The sequence below is a fragment of the Nothoprocta perdicaria genome, unplaced genomic scaffold, assembly GCF_003342845.1.
Source record: "Nothoprocta perdicaria isolate Ctin4 unplaced genomic scaffold, notPer1 scaffold_188, whole genome shotgun sequence".
Classification (NCBI taxonomy): domain Eukaryota; kingdom Metazoa; phylum Chordata; class Aves; order Tinamiformes; family Tinamidae; genus Nothoprocta; species Nothoprocta perdicaria.
In genome coordinates this window covers 952,537-976,127 of record NW_020455071.1, presented here as the reverse complement: position 1 = coordinate 976,127, position 23,591 = coordinate 952,537, and the positions used below count along the sequence as shown (strand labels likewise).

Sequence of the window (23,591 nt, the reverse complement as noted above, 5' to 3'; positions counted from 1 at the left end):
GTCTAGGAAGAGGTGATGGTCAAAGAAGAGATGTACAGCTACCCTTATTTAACACCTTTTCTTCACCTGAGCACGACRTATTTTGTGAGGTGAAGTCAGGAAATATGATCAGAGAGAATGGAGATAATATTATACAAAACAGATGGAATTACCACAAGGATGGTAATGAGGACACCCCAAAACAGTATTTCTTAATTTTTTCAATAGCTGAGTGTTGCGATGAAGATAATAAAGATAATAAAAATAAAGGAGATTGTGTTAATAGTCTCATAATTATTTCAGAGATAAGGAAGGGGGAATGACTTACTGTATAATATGCTAACCAAGAGCGGAGCATAAGGTCACAGCCATCCAGCCACCCATGTTCACAGGAGAAATTAGGAGAGCTGCAAAGAAACAGAACAAAAAGGAGATTTAATCTCTCAGTTATTTAACTGAACATGAAGGCTAAAGTGGATTTAGCTGCCATTACGAACATAGTAGGTAAGTAAATGACACTGGACAGACATGCAGAAAGGAAAAATGAGAGAATCATTTAACTTAATAGCTTAAGCTGAAGCAATTCTAACAATGGAGGAAATCACTAAAATTACATTAATATCTGAACAAGTAAGTGGAGCAATGAAGTTCTGGTATGACTTTCCAGTTCAAAGGCAAAAACTAAATTAATTTTAATTAGGAACTTCACTCAAATACAAAGGTAATTGTATTGATAGGGAAAGCAGAGAGCAAGGAATAGTGCTGAGCAATCACAGAAGCTGCCTAAATTGTGTAAGCCGTAGCATGTTGTCTTTCAGCAGTGTTTCCCTACTGTTTTTGTTAGGTGCACGTTAGGAGCACTAAGCTTGTAGCTTGCTGTTGCCTATTGACAAGGGCTTCAACAACAACAAGTATTAAGAATTGCCAGTGCTGCACTGAGTTTCTGACAGAAAGAGGCTGTTGTTAGAGCGCAGCAAAAGTAGAACTCCTGAAAGAGAATGTTGCTTTTTCTTCTTTAGAAAAGAGTTTATCCCAAGAGCTCTACTCTGCTTTGATACTGTAAAACAGARTACAGACTAAAGAGGTATGAAGTGCATGAAAGCAGGTATGCTGTAGCATTTGGGTCTTAAACAAGTTGAGTGCATTTTTGCAGATGCAAAGAAATATTCCCAAAGAATTTCTGGAAACTATGGTTGGTCCAGGATAATAAAAGAGCCAATTAAAACTATCTGCTTACATGGCTTAAAAATGTTAAGGGTTGAGGGAGGAAGGGAGAAGAGCAGACCTTGCTCCAATCCTCCAAGAGTATCTTTCAACAGTGACTCAAGAGTAAACAGTCTTCAATACAATCACCTGTCAAACTATTCCTTTCTCTCCAATAATAGATGTATTTCCCCCCCCCCCTTTTTTTTTTTAATGGACACTCCACTCTTTATCAGTAATTGAGAATCTTTCCAGCAGGCAAGGAGAGATGGCCAATTCACAGCACTGCTCTCTCAGCTGAGCGGATGGAGTTCGCTTGTTCTCTTGAAGCTCTTTTGTAAACACTAGGAGAGTTGAGGGGATTTGCTCCTTGACATTCCTCAGAGCACCAGCACCTCATCACATGGCCTGACAGCAATGCATATGAGCTATTACTTGAAAGTCGCTTTCAATTTTCACCCACTCTAGTTCAATCCCATTAATTCGTATTCATGAATTTATTTTGAAGCTAAATGTGTATTACTTTCCACTTGTAGACATACAATTTCATTCGCTCTCTTGAAGATCATTTAAACAGGAGATCTAAATCCTTTTTGAATTTTACCTGCTGTTCAGCCGTGACCTCAATTTTTGATTTTGTGGCATCAGCAAATTCAATTAGTTTATTCACCTCATCCAAGGATTTGACAGCAGCTAGAAACAAAAGAGGTCAAAGTACTGACCTCCAAGGAATTCTTGCTTAGTAATGCTTGCCAACCAAACCTGCTTTCTCYGTTTTCTACAGTTTCACTATTTTATTGGGCATTTTTAATCAGCATCCCAGATGCCTGAGCTTCACATACTTTGAACTGCAACCTGCCAACTGGAACGGTCTCGTCTTTCTTGAGCTGCCAAGAACATAGTAACTGAGCATATCCTGTGCTGACCAGGAAGAACTAGACTATACTGGTTGCACCTGGGGAGGACAGAAATGGGCCGGAGATCAGCAGAGAGTGCATTTTTCAGAAAGGTACACCTGCACACCAAATATCATTTGACCATGAGTCAAACTCTGTGGCCTTGAACAGCACTGCGGCTTAGAGCCCATTGAGTTCTCCTGCACAGCAGTTAATCTCCCCCTGAGTTGGGACACCTCTCAAGGTTACTCTCCAGAGTTAAGGGAAACTCCGACAGGAAACCTTTCAAGAGGTAAGGAAACAAGATTTGATTCTTACCTTCAAGAGGTAAGGAAACAAATGTGCAGTAAACCCACAATTAAATCCCTCCCCCCTTCCCCATTAGGCATTTGCTTGTTGCCTTTCGGTATCATGTAATTTATCTGTTTTGAAGTTCCCAAATGAGTATCTGCAGACACATAACTTAATAGCAGTCACATGATATCTGTTCACATCCCTGTTTAAAATTGTGGCTAAAGTAACACTAACTCAGATTAACTTGGGCTTTACTGCTGATGAAACTTTTGTTCACAGCACTGGGTCCCTAGTCACTCTTTTAAAGGGGCTGGCTAATTCAAGCATGTTTTTTTCATTCTGAAATTCCAAACTAAAACAGCATTTTAGGACAGCAGCAGAGAGCCTCACAAAAAAATAGGAAGGATGGCTAGAGGACCCAACATGCCACTAGTGTGGATCTAACTRGATATAGATTTGAAAAACTTGCTCTATCCACTAAGTTGTTCAACTATAATTTTTGCTTCATGAAAAGTCAGCAGACATCATCTCCTAAGAAGTCTAGGGAGCAAAACCRGACAAACTTGACAGGATGATCACTAACTAGCCATTTGATGATTTCAGCACTTGACACTGCAAATCCACCCTGCAGCCATTCTAACAAAGACATTTCTAACAAACTATGCATCAGCATCAAAAGGAAAAGCAACTTTAATCCTGAATTCTTTGCAAAACACTGGCCATTCAGCCCTGTAGAGCTTCCAAGAAAGAAACTTTGCAGCCAACAGGTAACTCTAGCACTTGGCAGACACTGATTGTTAATGTTATCCTTCTAGTTGGGGATGATTTGTTTATCAAATTGTAATCCAAAAATTGAGGCAAAGATATGAAAAAGCAATACTCGACATTAATGTAATCACAAAAAAAGGCAATGTGAAACTATTATACTAAAGTGAAGTCTTCCTAGTTCCATCTGGGAGGAARAAAAAAAAAAAGATGACACAAACACAATCCTAGCAAAATCCAAACAATATGTAAGCAGTGCCTGGAACAAGCGACATTCTCATCACTTGCTTGTCAACTCCAGGTGMCTGCAGCAAGTGATCTGGAGGTGAGTGGAGGGAGAGAAGATAGGAAAACAGGGGGAAAGATGGAATTCACTAAGTTTGATTTAAACAGCCTGTTTGCAGTCAAAGCCCATCAATCACACCCTACAGAATACATATCTTTCTAAAACAGTGATTCGCATGAACCTGATATTTGATTCCATCATCAAACCACAGTTTTCACACATAGTATAAGTAAATATGACTAGCACTACTTTGGACTAGAGTTCAGGTCCTGGCTTCTGCATCTRTAGTGATTAGTGGAGTTTATCCCAAGAAAGAGCACCTGGTCTTTTCAYGGACATTTTCTGAAACACATTACTAGGTATATAGGTTCATAATTTGATTTCCAAAAGTCATTTTAAAAGGACCGATTGAAATTTCTTTTTCATATGCCTTCCAAAACATGCGCCTTACTGAGTTTAGTTAAACAAGCGAACAAGACAGGGGCTTCTGCAAGCTAAAACACTGGTTATACTGCTCAGTAAATAAACAAACAAATAAACAAAATTATTTGTTCCTACTGCTGGAGCCAAGGCTGATCAATCCCCAATGAAAACAGCTACTTCAAAAAAGCTTCTTCGTAGTACATACTGTTGGTACTGTTAAAACTGTGGTATTGAGATTATTCCCTCTGTTTTTACAGAGCTTTCCATATGCTTTTCTTCACAGCTAGCACATTTGGCAGAACATGCTACCTGCTGGCAGTCTGTAGCAATGTGCAAGAAAAGTGAAGCATTGAGAGAAATAATAAAAATACCTCTGACCAGAATGCACGGAGGAGGGAGGGAGGGTAGTTGTGCAAAGATGTCAAAAGTTCRGGGTATAGAGAAGTGCCAAGCTGCTGGGGCAACTCTCTCAGTTAGATAACGGTGATCCTGTATAGCATCCCTCTACTAAAAGCTCTGCAGATAGAAGCAGACTAGCTCAGGCACTGGAACAGGACTCACAAGTTCAGTAAATGCCCATCCTTAAACAAAGCAGAAAGGCTTTCAGGAGATGGCAGCATGATACGGTCAGGTACACCAGCTTAGATGTATGTCACTAGCTTGCTGTCCAGTTAGCAGAAATGCATCACTATGCAATCAAAGGAGCTATCTTGTGCATTTCTATTTTGTATTTATCTTAATCACCTACTACCAGCAAACCAACAAACAAAACCTTTTAACCTATTTATTCATTTATGGGCAAATGAAATGCAGCATAGGATTATCTAGTGATCACTCCCCGCTAAAGCTAGTACACCAAGTCAATTCAGCATAGTCTCCTTCCATGCAGTAGATTTTTTTTTGAAGAGTACATGTAGGTCAAAGAATGCATTCTTTTTCTTTCACTAATAAAAGCATTAAATAAGGTGATGAAGAAATTTGGTCCTATTTATTTCAGCTACCTTAACCAAATGCTTTTCCCACTTTGCCTAGTCTCCAAATATTTTGAACAGAAAACTATTTGTAAGGTGGCTCTATGCAAATCTAAAACCTTTTCAATTTGCAATTGCAAAGTTCACTGCATCCCGAAAGACTTTTTATGTATCAGGAAATTGTTTGGCTGTATAAACCACAGCAACAAGCACTGGCATTTGGAAGCAGCAATGTAAAGAATCTTCCTTTATTGTCATTTAAGATATTGCCCAATAATTTATTAACCCAAACACTGAGAAATTTTGTTCTTTTCTCTCTAAAAGAATAGATGAAAGTGAGCATTACAGAAGGATAAGAAGAAACATTTGGAGAAAGAAATATAAATATTGTCAGGGAATGGGTGAATGTGCAGGAGATTAAGGGCATGGCATCTTGTTTAACGCAAATGTTAGCTGAAGGGCAAGAGTAAAATGCTGTATTCCCTGCCTAGACAGGTAGAGGACACCGCCATTTATCACAGAGGCACTTTTAGAATTGGGTCATCTACCACCTATCTGAAGTTGAACTTCACTCCTTATGTAGCCCATAAGGATTTCAGAAAGAAAAAAAAAAACAAAGGAAAGATCAGCAGAGGCAACAAAATCCAGCACTTGTGTATCACAGTTTTATTAACACACTTGTAAACCTCCATGGCAATCCACATTAAGGACTGTCAGGAAGCGCTAGTGTTTACGGGTAAGCATTTCCTACATGTGAACAATGACAACTCGCCAGATTGCATCTGCTCACACGAACAGAAAACACAAATACTGAGCAAAACACAGTGAGAGGAAAATATTTTGCTRCTCTTATTGAAATGGAATTATGACAGATAACTGCAGATCATAAAGAAAATCCTGTAATTTATTACTCCCCTACCTAGCTGATGATATGCCATAACTGACATACAAATTCATCAGCAATCAACAATGGTGTTGAGGTTGACTATATGCTACAATTCCTCTGAGAATGTTTCATGRGAGTTGACATAAAGGATAGTTTTACCCCTCCTCTGCCAGTCATTATTGCAAAATTCTGTCCTTTCATGATTAAGAGCAGTTATCTCTATTCTAGGTGCAGAAGAAAAAAATATATATATATCCCTGTTGGCTCATGTGAACCTAAGAATTGCTGCTTACCCAGGCTTTTTGAAACGAAGAGGAAAAAAAGTTTCAAACTTGAAAAGAGGCTACATCTTCCATTTTTTTCCTATGTTCTGCAGAAGAATGAGAAAGAATTGCATGTGAAGGGTTTGATCTCACACTACTCAAGTCATTGGAAATTTCTAGTGACTTGAATGGGGGGTGGTTTAAGCCCGGGGAGCACAGCAGGGCAGASAGCTGGCCCAGAAATATTGTGCTTTTCCTTTTTGAAATACTGTGTTCAGCGCTCAGGTTAGATAGACTRGCACAAATGATATATGTAGAACAGAACACTCGAGAGAACCTCAGCTCAGAGAAACAAAAGCTAAATCAACTTACCAACTTTTTAAGATTTAAGGAGGAGAAAGTTTATACAAGCTCATTCAYTTAGCAATTCCTTTAAAATATAGGTTAAAATATTTTTCCTTTAGGAATGGGGGAAAAAATGAGAAAAAATATGTTTCAGACAGAAAACTGTGCTGTGATAAATGGTATGGAATTTACATGTTTTAATTTACTCCATGGTACATTCCTTTAAAAAGGTATGGCTGGTGACTGCAGAAAAAGGCTTCCTCCCTACTTGCAAATTGGGGCAAGTTAAGGTGGTATTCTACCTTCCCTGGGGGCACTGAACTTTCCCAGAGCTCAGGTGAGTGCCAGAGCAGGGAGAATGAAAGGAAGTGAGACACACTCACTCAGCTGGAAGCCTACAACATTAATCTGTATATGGACAGTTCCATGAAGATCAGAAAGAAAAATACACCATGAGGACACAGCGTGACTGCGGAACATTTAGTTGCTGTGTTCCCTATAGTGCTCTAAAATGTATTTGGTATGAAAGAAAACCTAGCAGATTTTTTTTTTTTTAAACAGATATCTACCATTTCTGTTCTGCCCAAGTGTTCTGTACTTTTAAAGGTCCAACATCCTAGTTTATTTTTCAAGATTTAGAGTTTCTGTTTTGGGGATGATCACTGAAACAAACTCTAGTGACAGAACCTCCACAAAGCTCTGAACAATTTGAAGCCCCACCACTTAATAAAAATGTAGTGATGGAGTTGAAAGGTAAAATTTAAATCATATTCGTATTCAAACAGCTTATTGATTTATTGATTACTTATTATAGATTTATTAACAACAAGTTATTAACTGACAAGCAGAGTGCCATATATTCAGAACTAATACCAACAATACAACAGATAAATGTTAATACTATACATTTACAGGATATTAATAAACACCTATAAATTTCTAAACATCTTTCTAAAATGAAACCCTTGGCATCACAAGCACCTACACTGCAACTGTATGTGTCACATGGAGACATGTCCTCTCCCCTAGAGGACTCTGCTCTTGCACCCCCTCCCATGGGCACCTCAGGTACTCTASCTGGACCATGACCCTTGGTGCTCCCTACAACCCACTAAGCCCACGCTGAGGAGAGAACCCCCTCCAGACCCCTCATAGGCCTACAGAGGGGCCTTGCRTCAGGTACACATGGTGCTCATACCTTTATCAGGACAGGCTGGGCACAGGATTTTGCAGGGAGGCCGAGTTCATCRGTCTAGTCAGGCTCTTGCTCCCAGGAGGCTGCATGGACTCCACAAGCAACCAAAAATCAAGTGCTTTACACYACCCAGAACTACCCAGATTAGCTAGGGATACATGTATTACCTGAAGCTTAAACAGAAAGACAAAACAAAAAAATACAGAAGTTTAGGCAATAGACTTTCCAGCAGCTTGATGAGAGAGTTAAAATGGAAACAACAAGATCGCAAAATAGAGGTCCACACAGTCAGCCTAGAAAAAACATGGTCCAGTCCTACTGAAAAATAATCAAAACTAAAGTTATTTGACTCTTAAACGACRTTTAGGATGTAAATTAGGATGTAAATTTGACTTCATTCTTTAGTTGCCCTCTCTAGAKATAACACTTCCAATATAATTATATCTTTAAGTACTAAAATAGATACTCATGAAGACTGGCATTCTCCCCAAACCCACTGAGAAGATGAGGAGAATTTACCTGGCCCCACAGAAGTACACTACARAGAAAGTGGGCAGCCAGGATTGTTCTGCAGGGTGTTACAGAAACACAATATTACTCAAGTCATTTTGGGTAACTTTTACCAGACCTTGAGGAGAATACGACTGGGCAAGGCCTCTGACTAACTAGCACTGGTGGAGCAAATAAATAACAAGGGAAAGTAATAGTTACCTCTAAAAAGTACAGAATGCTACTTTCTGCCTAAACGTAGTCATCAAGCTTTTCAGAAGTAAAAGGCTCCACCCAGCCAGGTTTCACAAGCAAGAAAAACATTCGATCACACAAACTAGATCTCTTTTATCCTACCTGCAGCTATGCTCCTACAAAGGCAGCCTTTTCTACCTCCTCTGCCTTGCCAAGGCTGTAAACTCTATCTACTTAAAAAGCAGGGATTACAACATTAATTCTCAGCAACAGAAGGCTCAAAAATCCCTCTGGCTCTGACCTGCCATAACACAGGCCACATACCAAACACCTACAGTTCAAAGGCAAGCTCTATAAAGCATGCTTAGCATCCCAGTGAAATCCCAGAGTAGGTGGCAATACATGCTAAACAGCCTCCTCTCCTTAGGATGACCTGTATAGAGAATGCACCGCCAATTGAATTTTAAGGCTTAACAGGAGTGCAGTTATCTCATCTGTGAAGGCTTTACAGATCGAAGATCTTAACCTCTGTCTGTAAATATAAGATGAAAAGCAAGCRTGCCGCAGTCAAAAATCAGGCCACAGTTTTGAAGTTCATACGTGCAATGCCAGAGGACATCAAAAAGCTCACGGGTGATAATTTTTGATGTCTTTTATAGTATTTAAAGTAATTTCAGTGATTATGTAAAACAAATCCAAACTCAAACAATAAGCAAGTCTTTGAAGCAGGTCTGTTAGCTGTCTGACTGTCTCTGTTGCTAATTGATGCACAGAAAGGTTATTTTGCTTCTAGCACTCTTCCAGTCTAAGGAATATGCATGCCCTTCCCTCACAGAGCACTATGGGCATCAAAACCAAATGGAGCCAGATAGCAACTCTTTTCCCAGCATGGTTTCCAGCACAGGTATTCAGCACTACAAGACAAGTAATTATTTCAAAAAGACAAATGCACTAGACTAGATTTTTAAAACATTTTTGTTTTAAAAACAGCAACTATTGGAGAAAAAGAAAAAAAGATTGGATTTTCAAAAACAAAACATTAACTATCTGTATCATTCTCTAACGAAGAACCTCACACAAAAAGCAAGCCTCTAGAAATGAGATGTCAGTAGAGATCAGCAGAAATTGCTAAATACAGAAACTTCACAACCAGAGGCAGAAAGAAAAGAAAGGTGGAAAGGTAGAAAGATTCACTTAACAAATTAATCCTAGTATTTCAATATATTTCCCGTAGCTCTCTTGCAAACATTACCATATCACTAATCACTAATACAAACCAGAAGACAGGCACATGCACATTTCCTACATGCCAATGGCATATCCAACCCAAGTCACATATGACATGAATTTATTTATAGAAACTTGGTATCATTGTACCATGGTGTCTCAGGCTCTCAAAAAAGGAAGATATCTTTTAGAGAGATAAAATAATTCACATACTGAAGGGTTCATACAGAAAATGCTCTGCATATCTTAGATGAAAGCATCTGCAGAAAAAAAAAAAAAAAAAGTGAGATTGTCAAAGCTTCAATGGTAAAGGACAGGCAGCTGTTGCTTTAGTCCTGAGAAAATGAACATCCTATCAAAACATCTCTGCCTACTCTTGTCTCAGCAGCCAATTGACATCCCTACAGATGGCTTGCTTGCTCTGAAAGTTTCTTGGCTCACCCTCTGCCAAAAACTGTGTCTGGAATATCAGCAAGTGAAGGAGGAGAAAAAAGGGAAAAAAAACACAAGTTCAGATTTCTGCCGATATAAGTGTCATGGTGTGAAGCCTATCCAAAAGCACCATCCAAATAAATGAAACCTTGAGTACCTCTATCTAGCTCTGACAATACAGTATGGGCTGGACAACCAGGAAGCAGCAGATAAACTTGTCATGCAACTGGTTAAAAAAAAAAAAAAAAAAAATCATACTTTTGAAACACATTGGGGAGGGTAAATGAGAATGTCATAATAATAAGCCCTGGAGAGGATGTGGGCATGGCTGACCAACACTCTGCAGAAAGCTCAACATTTATTAGGCTCCAAATTGCTATCGAGGGTCCAACATGTCAGCTTGTTAGAAAGAGCAATTATCTTAGCCTGTGGTGCCTGCTTAAACTGTGCCACAGTAGGAGGGGCAAAGAAGAAAAGGTGTGAACTTCCAAGGTGTTTTATAGAAGACAAGCCGCTATCCACATGCTATACCTATCTCACTTAGTAAATAAACTTTAGATTATCATTCCCTGAATGCTATGAATTTATTCTCGCAGGTCTTCAATGACATATGGGGCAACTATTTCCCACTTGCTTAATGGTATTTGGCACCTCAGTGCTCTAGGAAATCTAGGTCATTCTCCTCCTCCCCACAAATGCCRTTAAGGCCCAGCTTACAGAGCTTCCACAGAATAAGGCAACAGCAATGTGTGCAATTAGGAGGACCACATAAATGCACACTAAGTTGATACATCAGCCAGTTAAATCATGTGTTGGGCACTATAGCAAGCTTGGAGAGTAGAATTTACCCCCAAGTTTATAGTTAAAAAGAAGTAACTTGAACTAGTTCGATAAAGTTACCATAGAGTTGTAGCAACCCATGAAGTTCTTTTGTAACTTTTTAAAAACAGGATAATTACTTTTGCCAAATTAATGTAATTCTGTCTCCCCTTTTCCTTACAAGATTGATTCTCTGCAATCTTTTAATGATATTCAACTATTATGTCAAGCATAATTAACTAACCTAAGGTTTAAATATATCAGCTAGTATTAATGAAGTGTTTAAAAACATGTTTTGCTGACATGGCCATGGCTGCACTTTTTATGGAGCTTTATAATTGCAGAATAACATAGCAAACCTTTGCTGCCTTGCTGTACGTTTTACACAGAATAAACCTCATGGAAAAGGAAAAGGAGAGGAAAGGGGCTAAAGTATCAGAATTGCATACCAAAAATGTTTCTGTTATATAGTCTTATAAAAGACAGATGTTTTTTGACCTATCCAAAGAAGAAGATCAGGTTCCTGTAGATATTTAAGCTGCAGACATAGATACTACATTATTTTTATCTCCTGTGGAACTGGCATTTGAATATAAACTAGCTTTAGAAGCTACAGACCCATATAAGGAAAAAGAAAATAAGGTTTTTATTCTTATTTTGAATCCAAGATAAGCATGCTTCTWCAATCTAGGACAAAATCCGGCCCCATTTAAATCAGGAGTCTTATCCCTGACTTTGGATATGTGGGAATGGAGCAAAAAGAGGAAAGGAAATAGTAGATATCAAACTTCATTTCTTTTAAATGCAGGTAATCTCCTCGATGTTTGGATGTATAAACCTMTGTTGTCAGCATATCCAGCTCTGGTCTATGACAGAAAAGCCTATGGCTTTTCTAGAAGCCTACAGAAACAGTCAATAGTAAATGGAAGACTAGCCTAGGCACTAACTGTGGCACTAACATAGCTCCAATGCAGTATCTTCTGTTTCTAAGAATTGCTTCTTACATTTGCCTCACTTGAATTTTTCTGCAAAGATGACAACACACTGAGTGTCCTTTATGTATCTATTCTAATACACTCTTACGGGAACTGATTCTTTGGCTGCTTACTCAAGTTTTTAAAAAGTGGTATTTCGACAGAACTACTTGCTATTTGCAGTAATATAAAGCAGGGACAGAATCAAGCTTGGTGGCTGTGGCTTTCTGCCATTATAAATAGTACAATCAGCATTCTGGAACAGTTAGGTAGACAAGACRCTGCACGTGCCTCTCTGATTTTAATATTCAGACATCAAAACAGCAGCAAAATCACTGGCAGGTAATCAGCAAAATCTAAAGCAGTGATGAAGCTATTTTCCATTTTTGTGCTACACTGTTTAGTAGTGAACATCTGTGTCAAAAGTTTTACAGGTACTGGGAAAGTTGAAAATATTCCCTATATTAAATATCCCCTCTYTCTTTAATTCTTTCTCTAGCCTAGAAGATAAAGACAATTTTCTCCTGAGCCCCCAAAACCTTAAAAATGAAAACATTAGCCTGACAAAAAAGCTCCAACACCAAGACAGCTGAAGGACTTTTGCAAGCACTCCCTCGGAAGAGCTAGGACCACAAGAAGGTGGTCCAGGCAAATGCAGTACAGTTTCCTTTGGGTAGGCTGATTTATGGGAAAATTAAAATCAAAATATATCTGCAGGCCATCGCTCCAGAGGTGCAGAATCTTACTGTTTTTCTACCTTACACGTTCTTGTAAAGCAGGACCCAAGTGTGATGAGGACACTCCCATGACACAACACAGCAATGTGCAGTTGTAAAAGTTACTCTTCCGCCTACAGCGCCAAAACCCATCTCTCATTGATGGTACAAAGTTAAACTGTGGACAGCTAGAACATTGTCCTTTTCACTTCAGACTCCAGGATATCTAGGCACCAGGTATAGATGAGCTTTTCAGAGACTGTGTTTTCAGGGCTTTTTTTCCTTACAACAAGATTTTGGCCAAATCCCTTGGCAACAGAGCTCAGAAAAGAGCTCCAGTCCTCTCCTTAAACTTTGGAATTAAAAGGTGTTATAGAAAAGCTRGTTTCTTCTTTGGCAGCATATTTCAGATATGCTTGGTTTCTTTATTATGGCTACACACATTTACATGCTACATACAACAGCTTGCCTCTAGAAGATGCTACTGTAAATGAGAACTCAGAACATAGAGAGAAATTTAGCATTTGTTCARGTTTTTACAGAATATCTGGTTTTGAGCCAGGCCACATCTACAATATGTGAGGTAGACTGAAGGGAGCAATTCTGCTACTATCTATGCTGAATACAAGAAAAACTTCAACCAAGCTGTCCTAGTGCACAGTTTGAGAGAAACAACTCTCTTTGGCAGTTACTTACCTGCAGAGGTGTGCTGCTGGGCTCATCATGCTCATTGCCTTTATGCCAAGGAATTCTCTAGGACATTCTCACAGGAACAAAAATTAGAGTTGGCAGAAAATGGAGTCCCCACTGCTGTGGATGCTGGTTTGGGGGGAGTTTCTACAACAAGAATGGTTTTAACTACTGTGACAATGAAATCTCCTTTCAAGAGAATTACAATTTGGTGGTTAAAAACAAGACATAAAACAGTTCCTTGGTAACTGATGAGCAGGGGGAASTATTCTGAAACAATCTAGGGAGTAAAAATGAATACTAATAACTGAAAAAGCAGCACACATTTTTAATGCAAAAGACATAGCCTTGCTAATACTTTGCCTTCTTTGGTCATGACATTTATCATTTGTTATGTGGGAGCACTTAAAAATCTTGGGCTTGAATGAAGATGCCATTAAACAAATAAAACTATGCTGCTCCCTCCTCCTGAACCGACTAATTTTGTCAAATTCTTTAGAAAACATTGTTGTAGAGACATTTATTCTTATACAGATGTTTTAGATGTATATTTAGGTTGAAAGGCAACAAAAATTCTTCAGCTATAAGTGTTTTTAAGTCTTAAAAGTGTCTTGATATACTGCTTTAAACATATATACTGAAAGACCTCTCTCTGGTATTTCCCCCCTCTCCTGTATATGTCAGTTGTTGGACATGAATTTACCGCTTCAAGTTAGTAAAGAACAAAACTAAAATCTATTATACGACAGTACTAAATCAGAAATTGTACATAGATAAAAGTGTCTGTCTCTTCCAGGAGGAAGAGAGTGGCCAGCTTTCAAGCCACATTCCTAGATGCAGTTGAGGCAAGTGATTATCTCAGTGAAGATAACATACAATTTTCTCTAATTCAGCACAATGGTTTGTTTTTTATTTTGAACATTGTATACACTTTCACACACACAGACTTTTTCCCTTTGAAGGGCTGAAAGTCATTAGTAAGGGTTATTGGCACAAGATCCATTAAATTTTCTAAGTAAGTAAATGGTCTCTATTGATTTATCATTAAAATTAAATTAAGGGATAACATTTTAATTTTAAGTTCAATAGCACTGTTCTACTCCAGCTTGGTTAGCTAAGTAGCTAGGCTGGGTTTTGAAATGAGGCATAAACAATTAACTTTTTAGCATTTCCCATTTTGAATAAGTTTTAGTTATAAACTCTAAGTACCTGAATCCTAATATAAAAGATCCAATATTCAGCTAGCATTTGTATCCTCATCTCCACTACAGGAGGTGGAAATTAAGATTACAGGAGATTAACATATTTCTCCTCTGCACTACAGTAAAACCATTTTAATCTAGTCTTGTTTGCAATATATAAACAAAATTTAAAAACATAGGACCATAGTCCTCAACTGTGAGAGTCTATCAAATTAATCTGCTATCTACCATTGTACTATATCCTTGCTACCCTTCTGCAATCCTTTACAATTTCACATTGCAGAAAGTAATTATTGCTAGACTGTGTTGAGATCAAATACTCGAGTATTTTTCTTTAAGTGTCGAAGACAMAAAGCAAAGTGCATGAGGTGAAAACAGATATACTAGAGAAATGTCCATAAGTGRCTTAAAACATTTGCAGGGAGCACAGAACAAGGAAGAAAACTCTGCTTAGTCTGTTCARCTGACACTCTCCACAAAAGCTTATTGTATTTCTATGACCACAATGGCTGCTGCTTTTGTGAGCTGCTCAAACAGCATCAGAAAAGGCAACGCAAATAAAGCTTTATCTCATATTTAGGCTCCATTGATGTTTCCTATTTCATTCTTCTAATCAAAACTGACAGCCAAAATCTACTTCCATTTTCTGTTTGCACAAAATCACTCATAAGATCATAGGATAATTCAAGTTGGAAGGCACCTCTGTAGGTCTGTAGTCCAAACTCCTGCTCAGAGCAGAGTCAGTCATGAGCAGTTTGCTCAGAGCTTGTAAACCCAAAGCTGGAGACTGCACAGCCTCTTTGGCCTCCTCTTTTTGGACATTTTCATAAGGAAGTATTTCACCTTATATCCTGCCTGAACTTTTCACCACAGCTTTTGTTGATTGCCTCTCATCTTCTAACCGTGCATTGGAGAGTCTTGCTCCCTCTGCTCAGTAACCTCCCCATAGGTACAGGAAGGCTATTAGACTCACCCTTATCCGCCAAAGCCATCTTTTGCCCAGGCTGAACAAGCCCATCTCTCTCAGCCTCTCCTCACAGAGCAAAGGCACCTGCTCCCAGGCATTTTGTTAGTGTGTGCCTGAGAGAGAGAGAGAGAGAGAGAGAGAGAGAGAGAGAGAGAGAGCGCGCACGCAAAGAGAGAGAGAGAGAGAGAGAGGGGGAGAAAGAGAGGGGGGGAGAAAGGGAGAGAAAGCGAGAGAGAGAGAAAGCAGAGAGAGAGAAAGCGAGAGAGAGAGAGAAAGCGAGAGAGCGAGAAAGAGAGCGAGAGAGCGAGAAAGAGAGCGAGAGAGCGAGAAAGAGAGCGAGAGAGCGAGAAAGAGAGCGAGAGAGCGAGAAAGAGAGCGAGAAAGAGAGCGAGAGAGCGAGAGAGAAGATGAAAGGGGAGAGCAAGAGCAAGAGTAACAAGCTCTGCACACTGCAGCTAAGGGACAAAGCTTAGCTGATTCATGACTGGACTATGGCACAGTATTATTGTACTCAGTCAGTGACCTACCACAATACACTCCTGGGTGCTCTGAATTTTATGTTTTATATTTCTTTTATTACCTGAGAAGAAGGCTCTCATCTATTTATKCTTCTTGGAAAGGCTTGTAACTTCTTAGCAAGTCCATGAAAAAGCTACACATTTGTACTCCCTGCTGTTGGCCAGACAGATGAATTTGTCAAGTCATTGGTCTCAGAAACAGATTCTGCTAAAAATAAGTGGTGAACCTTTTTTCAACAGTCTCACAAGAAAAATCCTAAGGAGAAATGTCTTTTGCAGAAGATTGATCCATCTGCCCTAAACCCTTGCAGGGAAAGGAAGCTTCTGGTCCAAGTCCTGAGGGTCAAAACAAAGATGATACTTCTGCTTTGTTCAATGGAGCATAAGCCTCACAGTAAAGCTCAGAGTGACATTGTATTCCCACAAATAAATAAAAACCATTCATTAAAGTGTGAGTTCTGGTACACCTGGGTAGAACTAGAATTGAAACCTATTCTAAATTCCTCAGTTACATAAAGATAAGGTAGTTGAGTTTTGCCTAAATTCACAAGCCCAAATTTTGATCTAAGGATTGCTAGGAATGGAGATAAACCTAAGGTTTCTATCCGCTAATCATTTATCAGATACTCTATTCATTACAACTCAATTTTTGCTTGTATTCAGTAACCATTTCATCAATGCTAGTTGTSTCAGTCAGAACAGCTATCTACTGATAAAGTTTGACGTAAATACTAGCATGAATGCAGTATCCACACACAAGCACACTGGGTGTTAATTGTCTACTAACAAGTAATAAATAGGAGTAAAAAAAATCTGATCACTGCAACATTCAAAACATCACATCAGGACCCATTTCCTTCCAAACACAGCAGGAAGGATAACTTGTCAGAAGGACAGGAAAATGAGCAGAAAATAGTGAATAAAGAACATTTTTTATAAATGTTTTACCTACGTTTTTTATTTAAAAAAAAAAAGGAAAAATAGTAGAATGAAAGAATAAAAACAGCATAGGCAGTAATTACAGATCACAAWGGGATGTTCTTCTTAGCTGTGTTGAATAGATTAACCCTGTATGTAGACAGTTTCCATTCCTTAGTATAGATAGTTTCTATGCAGACAGAATTAATGCAGAAGGGGGGATTATTAACTCACTAGTTCTAAAAGGCAAGCCTATGAAATTTAAATCTATTTGAAAAGAATATACACATACATACACACGCACACACACACACACACAATAAAAGACAGTATTCCTGACAGGTAAATAAAAATATCTTAATGATGATTTATTAAATCTTCATTTGGCTGGAGAGAGCAGAAGGGGCAGCTGTAGTGTAAAATTTGGATGCCCACTTTGTAATCCAGCTCTGGGTAGTTTGTTTTTTAAAAGTGGCTTCTTCAGTGAATGACAGAGTGCACAAGACCCCGCACGCAAGTGCATTACTTAAGCAAATCCATTACAATAAGTAGCACCACTTCTACTACTACGGTTCCTGACTCCTGTCAAGGACGAGGCCACGTCACTGCAGACACCATAGAGTTCTGCCTGCAAAGCAAAGCCAAAAAGCCATGAAAACATTTTGATGGTAAAGCTTTATATTCTGAGATTAGAGAGTAAACTGTAAACCCTAGGCCTACCCTGCCTCTCCTAAATGCCTTTCTTGCTCCCCTTCTTTCTCCTTTCTATTCCCTTCTTTCACTTTTCCATTAGCTACAGCCATCACAATAACATTAAAAAAAAAAAAAAAAAAAAGATAAGGGGAAAGAGAGAATTGCACTTTCCACAGCTGAAGTCCTGGTTTTCTGTGCTAATGTGTCATGCTTGCAGCACACTGCATCTGTCCACTTGACTCTTGCTCCGACTTCAGGCCTAACGCACAGCTTGTGTTGAGGCCTGGTGTATGCTAGAAGTGGCACGATTAGGCAAAAGCAAGAACAACATACACACCAGATGCTCAAGGACAAAAAGTCCACTATCCTTGCAGTTTTATAACTGCTTATTAACACCCGATAGGACCAAAATGCTTTGGAATTAAGTATATCCTTTCCTAGAAGCTGAAATGACCAATAGGGATGGTACAGCTCAAACATCCGAGTTGAAAGGTATTAATGTCATTGGGCTGAAAGGTATAAACACATCAGCTCAAACAAGCAGCTTTTGGAACAGATCCATGAGCAGTCAGATGCAAAAGCCTTCCTGCTTCCAGCACAACACAGGGAATGTCACCTTATGGCATCGAGAAGGAAGGGTGAGCACTCGCTCGGTTAGTCTGGTAAATATTTTGCTCCAAAGCGTGCAATGTTAAAGAATTATGAAGTTAATTAAACCTTTAGGAAGCTTTGCTTGCCTTCCCAAGATGTGCAAGATTTTCTGTGGTTCCAAACTGTGGTCAAGCATTTGGTAAGTATGGTTCCAGTGAGCCACAGCCTGGGTCCAATGAGCCATAACCTCTTGCCTTAGAGAGGATTTATTAAGTGTTTTTCAAGCTGTAGCTTGGTTGATTTCTCAGACTATGACTGCAGAGCCAAGAGCTCCTTGATTGGGCTCTATTTTCCAACACCTTCAATGTCAATGATATCTAACCTGTCACAGAGCAAGTCAATTGTTAAGCAGACTTACAAATTGTGCAGAGAATGGGAGTCATGCACATACAGTCTAGTTTTACTAAAACAGAAGAGAAATCAGAAATCCTGAAAGTCATCCTCAAACACACTATACCAGTCAGGAATAGGCCGCAATAGYGAGCAAAGAGCATGGTGAAGAGAGATGAGTTACGCAGCACTAACAAAGGGGCTAATGTTCAAGTGGATCAYGCCCCTGACCAAAGAGATTTAAGCCAGCATATCCATGGCTAGAAAGTTAGACGAGTAGTTGTTTATGATCCTTCCTCTGAGAAAGATCAGAGAGATACTAGAATTATTTGAACCATAATTATTTGTATATTTTTCCTATTCAGCCAAGCACTTCCTATCAGATATTGTTTTTCATTTGATCCCTTCTGCAAGCTTACAAAGTGAGCAAAAAAAAAAATCTTCTTAGCATATCAGAGAACATATTTGCTAACAAAACATAGTGTGCATCCTTTCAACTAAGGAAAGGAAACTGCTTTTTGAAAGAGTTAGCATAGTGTTTGGTCTGGTCTATAGCAAGGGATGATGACGGGGGAAAGGGGAAAGGGGAAAAATTTATAGGAGCTGGTCTTCCTTCTCTTTGCTGTGGAAAGTTAAGAAATATTTTACAACTATTTTATGTTCTGCAAAGAGAATCAATTCATCAGTGTGCTCATGTAGGAACACTGTTCCGAGTATCTCTTTGCAATGGAAGTGGGGGTAGTACAGGAAAGAGTCCCATTGGCTTTCATATCACAAAATTCTTGCTCAGTTCCTTGAAGGTCTAGAAATCAGCTGCTTCTGATTCCAATCCAGGTTTAAAATGTACCAAGTTTTAAACTTCATAATTTATATTATATCTTTTACAGTAACAGCTAAAGCATAGMTATTGTATATTAATTTTTATCACATACTACCTCTGCCATTATTAATTCTAACATTAATTYATAACATGATTTAATTAGAAGTGGGCAACATTAGCATGACATCAGTATCTTTGCTTTTACGTCTAATACACAATTATTATGGTTCAGTAACAGATACACATGGATTTGGGAGATGCATAGTACCATCAAAAAAAATAGAGACAAAAAAAATAGAGCAAAAATCTTAACATGCAAGTGGAAAACAAAAGATGCCATTTAATTCATATATGCTATGTAGCATATCAAGTACAGGATTCTAGTTGCTCGTTTTRTTGCAGAAACAGATGCATTCTCAGCACAAGATATTTTCTCATATATAGGGCAATTAGAAAGCAAGTGCATACATACGAAAGACTGCAATTATGAATAGCAGACTCCATCCAATACTTAAATGCTTAATCAGTTTCTGAAACCATCCTTCTCAAATGTTTCTCACTCCTCCACCCACATATGGTTCCACAAGGCTTGATCTCAGCCTGATGTTGTTAGGTTCCCCTAACAATATTAAACATAAATTCAAACCAAAGATCCCTCATAAGCACTACAGACAGGAGATTCCAGTTACATACATTTGTGGGCAGTGACAAACACGCAAACTCTCAACAGATATTGTCAAAATGTGCTTCAGAGCTATCAGCTGGCTTCATGCTCTGCCACCTCCTGAGACAACACAAAGCAACAGCAGAGGTTTTAGTGCCATTAAATTCTCCCCTCCACATCCTTCCTGAAAAGGAAAGATTACCATTACTTGATAGGTCAAGTAGCCATTTATTGCTGCAATTGTAGGTCTTTAAATAAAATTTTAAAATTTTATTCTGTCCTGCTAAAATCTAGTACATAATTTAAGCTTGATTTTAATGGAGTTTCTTCAAGGGATATCAGAAAATGAGTAAATTAGCCAAAAGGGGAAAAAAAAAAAGAAAAAGGAAAAAAAAAAACACAAAAATGAAGCATTTAAGAGCAATACGATCTAATGAACTACATAGCGATATTAATCTCTAGAGACATTCACAAATAAAAACACACAACCCATCACTTGGGTCACCTGGTAAGAACACCACTTTAGCTGGTGCAATTTATCACTAAACTGAAACAAACAAACCACTCTAGAAGATTCATTTTTAGTCAAATGAGAAATCAAGTCTGGAACATCTTTACAACCACGATGTCTTCAAACTCAAAAATCTTCACTTCATGCCTATAAACCTGCCTCATGCCAGCAGTAACCTGGAGACTGAACCACTATACAGTTTATCCATCTATTCCTTATGCAATGAATGGCACTACACATACATGCAACAGCTCTTTCATATCAGATAYAAGTACAGGAATCACAACATAGTCTATTCATCCCATACACTATATGGATTTCTTTAGCAGTCCCAGACAGAACCTTCACATGGAGATACAAGAGCACCAAAGTCTTTTGCAGCTCCCATAGCTTGTCTTCAACACGCTTTAAAAAAATAGCCACTATAAAGCCCAGATTTCCTTTCCAAATCCTTTACTTATTTCTCTTAAATGCATTTTATTCCTTAGGCAATAGTTGTTGACTCCTGTCTTCAAGCTACTTATCCTCTAACCTGCCCAGATCGCCAATATCATCTTGTTGCCAGGCTCTGTCTTTCAATATGGGGGAGATGCTGCCCTGGCTCTTCATTCTCCAACCTTTAGCCTCTCAGCTAGGACCTGATTCTGCTATGCCTTGCTCCAGTTGTGGAAGGCAAACCACTCTCCGCCTGTCTCTCTAGCTCTCACAGCTCTCTTCATGAGTAATTTTCCTTCCTGAACACAGCTCAACCACTGTGGCCTTTCTCTTCTATTGCAGAAGAWGGGGCAGCATGTGCCACTAATCAGCTGTAGCTTAGGAACACCTGGTCCATCACCCTGTGGCAGGACACTTTGCATAAATCTGAAACTATAGAGACAGTGGTGAATTAGTACTTATTTCCAGTGTTCTACCTGAATTAAAAAACCAAAACAGATGCATCTGCTCTTATCTAGAGCAAACCACAATTTTCAGATCGACTTAGAAACTATTTGTGTATTTGGGCGGGGGTGGGGGGGAAGAACACCTCTACTAAAGGCACTAGAGATTTCAGATTTCCAGATGGTGCAATGGAAATCAAAGTCTTTGTAAGTTCTGTAGAACAAAATGTATCCTTATCTAACCAAAACACAGCTAATTCAAGTCGGTATGCATCAGGGGTAGATTTCTCTCTCTCATTTAAAATACAGCTCTACAATTAGTCTGAAGAAAAGAAAGAGGCTCTCTATTTTTTGCATTTCACCTCATCTGCTGCTGGGAATAAAAAGTAGGCAGTCTCCCTTGTGACATTCCAGAACTCCTAACACTGCTAAAGGCTTCTGAAAAGTTTGGAAAGATTCATGAGGAAACACAAACAGGAAAAAAACAGAGGTCAAACAGTAAAAGATAATATCTTAAGKAAATGTAATTTCTGAAGACTTAGTATACACCTTCCACTTTTTCCCCGACTGTCTGACAACATAAACCAYAGTGGGCATACAATGATGAGTTTGCATTAGTATTGATATTTTTTTCTGCATACACTAGCTAAACAAAATAAATATTAGCTTACTATCATACAAGAATAAAAATTCTTTGAGATTGCCGAAATCTCAACATGAATCTACATTAAAATACCATGTCAAAACCAACCAAACAAAAATAAACACTATTAATACAAGTAATTTTCTCTCCAGAAATGCAGGAGGCGAGGAGGTGGAAGAGGTAAGTCTGAAGAAGAGATCTATTTCTAAAACAGGCCTTGACAAGGCGTTCATGCTGAAGTCTCCACGGTCATCCTGTGAGTGACTCCAGAACTTATGTGGTGTAAGCAGCTTTGTAGCTGTGTTGTTCCTCCTAGTTCACAGCTAAGTAATATCCCTCTGTTCTATGCTATCAAAGTTAGTGAAGTGTTTGACAGTTTCATATTTTCTACGGGAAACAGTGAATTCTGCCAGTGAAGCATGTCTCCAAGAACCATCACATCCTGGCCCACTGTTCCTTAACCACCACATATTTCCAAGTCACACAAAGGTGCAATGGGACTACACAACATAAGCCTAGCAGAGCTACTTTGCCACTGCTCTCTGTCCCCTGCTCCTATACCTGCATACAACTGTTTTCCCTTTGTACCTTACAAAGGGAGAACATGGCCTTAGGTTTACAGCTGCTGAAGGGATAGAGAACCCTATCAACCCTGTTCAAGTTAGTTTTCTTGGGGAATTTTCTCTTTGGTAAAAAACTAAACTGTAGACTCAGATTTGGTAGAGGAAAATCAAGGTACAAATGAAACAAAAGTGCATAAGGAGGAATTCTTTCCTCTGCCTTTCTCACCAGGCCCAGTTTTTGATTCTCACCTAAAAATAAGTGCTTATGTCTATGCTGTGAGAAGATGGATGGAAAAGAAAGTCAACTTCAGAGAATGAGAAATATGATGCTAAACACACATAAATCTTCAATATAAGATCTCTAACAATCCTGAAGAGAGAAAATTGACTGCAGATTCCTTAAGTGTTTGAAGAATGTTTTTGTTGAATGTGTGTTATATTAGGAGTGATCATGTGGAAAGAGGAACACATTTTTACAAGAAGAAAGATGCTTGTCTAGTGCATGCTGGATGTAAGATATAAATGCTCCAGGAGTACTCCTCTGAACAATGTACTTGTGCAAGAGTCCTTGAGTTAGCTCAAAACACGGATAATAGATGACCAGCACAGGAGGAATTCAGGGAAGCTAACAGTAATGTGGGGGCAAGAGTAGCATCAGCAGCTAAAAAAAAGAAGTCAGCAGTACAGGAACAAAGGGCCTAATGCAGAGTAGMCTCGTACACTTTTGTGTATCTACTTTCAGTAACAAAGAGGGTAACACTGATGGTCTGCACTTTTAGGAATTATACAGAAGGCTGACAGAAAAGCCAGGAACACTACATTCTTCAACACCCATTTACTACTAACATAGTTAGAGATGGGGAAAAAATTTCCTTTGTCTTCACAGAACGGTATCTCAGAACCATTCTGTGAGARGAAGTGGCCAGATGTCTGCCTAACTGCTGTCATTTTTTGAATTTATTTGATACAGATGACATCCAATCTGGCTGATAGCCACAGAGAACTGGGGCCTCACACATTGCCAGGCATCCAAAAGATGCTGTTTCTGAAGGTATTTTAAATACATTGCACTCTTACTTCTCTTACCTATTAACAAAGTCATAAGTTGCAGAAGACCTGACCCTACGACACTCTACACAGGTAATGAGATAGTAGATGAACCTTGAGAAGAGCCGGTCTCTTTCA

The 23,591-nt window shown here is 38.8% G+C and overlaps 1 long non-coding RNA gene across 1 annotated transcript in view; it reads right to left on the bottom strand.

Annotated features, from left to right (window-relative positions):
* Positions 1 to 23,591, bottom strand: part of LOC112945363 — a 71,967-nt gene that overhangs the window by 16,780 nt on the left and 31,596 nt on the right. Inside the window, exon 2 of the long non-coding RNA XR_003248996.1 lies at positions 308 to 386. This is a non-coding gene — a long non-coding RNA (uncharacterized LOC112945363). The remainder of the gene's footprint in view (positions 1 to 307; positions 387 to 23,591) is intronic.